Source organism: Rattus norvegicus, chromosome 8, assembly GCF_036323735.1.
Source record: "Rattus norvegicus strain BN/NHsdMcwi chromosome 8, GRCr8, whole genome shotgun sequence".
In the NCBI taxonomy this organism is placed as follows: domain Eukaryota; kingdom Metazoa; phylum Chordata; class Mammalia; order Rodentia; family Muridae; genus Rattus; species Rattus norvegicus.
In genome coordinates, this window is record NC_086026.1 from 45,129,833 (window position 1) to 45,134,595 (window position 4,763).

Genomic DNA, 4,763 nt, shown 5'->3' on the forward strand with positions numbered 1-4,763 from the left:
AGGATATCTGATATCCTACTCCTGTGAAGGTATCACTTGACCCCCCAAAGGGTCACGGCACACAGGTCGATAGTAGTGGCTCTAGGATTTGTGACCCCTTGGTTGAGAACTTGAGAGAGGATAGGGCCACTTCTTTTTCCTACGTCTCCTTGATTCCATTGTTGGAGTATAGAAAAGCCCAATTCTACAATGTCATGGGAGCTCAGCCCAACGACAGGCTTAAACCAGTGACTATTGGGAGTTAAGACTGGCAAGGACCAGATAGAGTCGTGCTCCACTTGAACTGGCTTGTCTGCTTAACTTGGGGAAACTTTCCAGATGAGAGTTTATTCAGAAACCTTCTAATGAAATTGATTCTTAGTCTGGCCTAGAGCTCATGGGGAAGACATAGAGAAATGTCGTTCTGAGAATGGAAGGGAGAGGAGGGTGTGTGGAAACTGCGGGAGGCGAGCAGTCAGGAGCTCAGGTTTATTTGCCTCAGTGCACAAAGCTTCCAGGTACCTGTCAGCCTTCCTATAGAGTGTCTTAGCCCGCCCAAGTGGAGCACAGACCCTGACAGGCACAGACTGCGGTGTGCTTCCTCCCAAGAAGCCCTCTGGCAAGGCAAATCTGGAAAAGCTCATAGAGGTTCCTGATCATATATCTATCTTTATTATTCCTTTGCAAAGGTGTCCAACTAGAGGCCAAAAGATACCAAAAGTGTTGGGGTTGGGGGGGCTGTGATCTACTTCATAAATGATTTAGGGTTTCCTAAACCAGAGGAATGAAGAGAAAGCTTCAGAGGGAGGTATGTTACAATAGCAGTAAAGGCCCATTGAAGGTAAACCGGTCAAGAGAATGGAATCTCTGGCCAGAGTAGGGACCTAACATCCGAGTTGGGTCAGGTCAACCACCTGGCCAAGGGATCACTGCTAGGACGTCAGGTTCACTTTAGCTATACTAAAGACTATCTGGAATAAATGTCCTGTTAGTGAGATAACACACATAGGTAGGTCTGCTTACCTCTCTAAATACTGGTCAGAACAAGGCAGCTTCTGATTTTTCTCTTTCAGATGTTGGCCAGAACCTAAGTAAGTTTTTTCTGATAGTTTGGGCTTCCTTACTCTTTCTGTAAAGCCACTGGCTTCCCAGCCATGTGGTGCAAGCTGGCAGTTCCGGATGATGCTGATACCACAAAGCTTTTCTCCTTCGGTGTTTTCCTCCTCCAGGAAACTCCTGAGATCAACAGCTTGCCTGGCCTGGAAGTTTTCTTTTAAATTCTAATAGAATTGTTCTTGAGCTTAAAAATAAAAACCTTCAAAAGCAGAACTAAAGAGATGGATGGCCCAGTGGCTAAGAGCACTGACTGCTCTTCCAGAGGTCCTTAGTTTGATTCCCAGCAACCACATGGTGGCTCACAACCATCTGTCATGGGATTTGATGCCCTCTTCTGGTGTGCATGAAGACTGAGCATATATATATATATATATATATATATATATATATATATATATATATATATATGTATATATGTATATATGTATATGTGTGTATATATATATACACATATATATATATATATATATATATATATATACATATATTCTTTAAAACCAACAAAACCAAAATAGTCTATAAAGTCAGTAGTTAGTAGCTGTGAGGTTTTTTCTTTTCTTTTTTTTTTCGGAGCTGGGGACCGAACCCACTCTAGCTCTACCACTGAGCTAAATCCCCAACCCCTAGCTGTGAGGTTTTAATTATCTACAGAGATAGGAATTTTGGTAAAGGTGAAAAAACTAAATTCCTTCTCAGATATTGCTATCCAATTTTTTTAATTGATGTCACAGGCTTATATATTAAGAGCTGCCTTTATACAATGCACACACGCACACACACCATATCACGTATTTCATCTTGGCTTGCCTTCTACAGTTCTTACCTGTAATAACTTGTATGGTGAAAGAAAATGATAACTTTCTTCTTTCATACTCAAGGTAATCACGTCCAACCTTAAAAGATAGATAACAAGAGCAACAACAAAAATCCAGAAGTGGAAGGCTAAACAAACAAACTGATGGATCCCAGAGATGTCAACATGGGGTATCACTCCTTATGCTCAGGACCTGCCTGGAGACAGGGCTAGCCTAGGGTTATCCCTCAAACACCCACCCAGATCATCTCAGGGTCCATTAGCTGTTCTCTCCACAGGGCAGTTTGTGCTGTTCATTCACTGTCCCGAAAGACTGGTTATTCCTCACTGTGTGAGAGAACAAGTCCTTGGACAGAGCTGCAGGACAGTGTCCTGTCAGGCCAGACTAGAAGTACTCCCCCCCACCCCCGCCCCCTACCCCAGCTCCATTACAGTAGAATGTTTGTCTAGTCAGTTAAGCAATACCGAGCAATATTTTAGAAATGTCAAAAACAGCCAAGCATATTGAGTAATATTTTGATGAGCAACTTAAAAATTTCTCAGTGGTAAATGGGAAGATTCTTCTCTGATCCAGGGTTTCAGATAAGTCATGTAAAAGTGTTCCAGAGGAGTTGTATCGGTGCAAAGGCACTGAGAGCACAGCACTGCCCCCATGCAAACACCATTCTGCACTTCAGCACGATGAGTGCCCTGTGGACCCGTGCTGATGGAGTGAGGCAGTGGAGGGATCAGGGTGGGTGTGTCCCGGGTATTTATTCTCATATGGAGATGAGTTTCCTGTTCTGTTCTCCAAAACCTAACCTTTCATATCAACTCAGTTCCATTGCTGAAGAAGCTAGGCGTTCCTGTTTGATTCCCAATGTGTAAAGAAATGTGTTGTTATTTCACAGATGAGAAACAGGCAGAGGAGAGTATGGGTGTGTAAATTCACAGTAGTAGTGACTCTCAGACTTGAAGCACCAGCACTAACTCCTCATCCATTCATTTTCATCTCATACCTTAAAGATCAACTCTTGCTTCCAAACAGCTCCTTAGTTTCCATTGATTAGCTGTTTGCACCCACTGTTTCCCTTACTCCTATCTGTAAAGGTAACGTTTCTTTAGAACTACTGATACTGATAAGAAATGATAAACGTGTCAGTCCAGTCTTTGGCTTAACCAGATTTGAGGATCAGATACAGAAAGCAATCTGGAAACGTGTTGATTACCCTGAGTGGACTGTGACAATTTAGGACTGGGAAGGACTTTTCATAGTTGATGGAAGTGACCCTTTAACCCCAATCCCCAGCCTGGAAATAAGCACGTGCCATTCACGCAGACATGACAGTTTTCATTTCATGCAGCATAGATGCCGGGTATTTCTCGAAGTGCACTGTAAGCGCTTATGTTGTCATGTGTCAGATCTATTAAGTGGGTCTCATGAGTGCCCCCACTTGACACCACAGGTACAGACTTGGAGAATCATTCAACAAGGGGTGTTCAGGAGTTAAGGTTGAAAGTGAGGCAGTTTGGCTCAGTGTTTGAGCTCCGAACACTTATGTGTCCGTAAGGTACAAACAGGATTAAAGGGACCAGATTCAGGCAACACAGATCTACTGGAGAGAAACCCTTGGAAGCAGCTGTTGATTGTAGGGAGGAGGTCCAAAGTCTGGAATTAGGGAGGAGTGTGGAACAAACTCATTAAAGTATAGTTAAAGACGACGCCATCAATGAGCTCTGAATGGGGCACTGTGCAGCAGCCAGAAGAGGGAGCAGTGATTTCTAAAAGGCTGGAAAGGATGCTGTTGTACTGGATGCTATGTGGCCAGCCCTGTATCCGTGTTAATCTTTGGGGATTTTGGCACACGCACTCTCACACACGTGGTGGATATGCATGTGAAGACCATAAGTTAACCTCAGGGGTCTTTGTAAACTGCCATCCGTGTTGGCTTTTGTTTGTCTTAGGTAAGTTTTCAGCAGCCTGAAGCTTGCTATCTGCCTGTTTCTGCCTCTCTGGATTATAACTCGCCACCACACTTTTCTGGGGGTCAAACTCGTCCTCGTGCTTGTGCAGCAAGCGCTTTACCCGCCGAGCCAGCTTCCGTGCACTGGGAACTTCTTTTGCTTTCGTGTGCTTCTGACTGTAAGTTGCTCATGTCCTGTTTTGCCCTGATGATGCCTATTAGTTTCCTATTGCTTTGCTAAAGCAAAGTCCTGCTTTGCTTTAACACATGAACACTTCATGTAGCTTAGAACAATGCACTTGTATCATCTCACTGCCTCACAGGACTAAGGACAATACAGCAGGAGAAATTCTAGGGGAAAATCTATTTGCTTTTTTTTTTTTTTCAGCTTCTAGAAGTCACTCACATCCCAGGGTTGGTGAGTCCTTTCTGTACTCAAAAACCAGCAGTGTAACGTCTTCCAATCTCTTCCACCCGTACCTCACTGTCATTAGTGAGAGCCTTGTGGTTATACTGGGCAAGGACCTGAAGTCTCGTTTATCATGTATAAATGTATTTATGGGTTCTAAGAATTAGGGTGTAGACATTCTGGGTGGGGGCATTACACCTGCTACTGAATAAAGGGCCCCATTTCCCAGCTGTAAGGATGCCTTCCTTCCATACTCGAAACCTCCCTCACTCCCATAGCCTCGTGGACAAGGTCTGCCGCTTTGTCTAGGTCTCAGGGCTCCCTAAGGCAGCCCTCCCCACCCTCAGTCTGGACCCATATTTAGGTTCCTCCTCACACCTTCGGTGAAGCCTCAAAATTCTCAGCTCTATGAGCAGCTCTTTCTTTCCCTTACTCCTCCGTACCTGCCCCTCCTCACACACACTAGACCAGCCTCCCAATGGATCTCTAAAGGAGAAACACA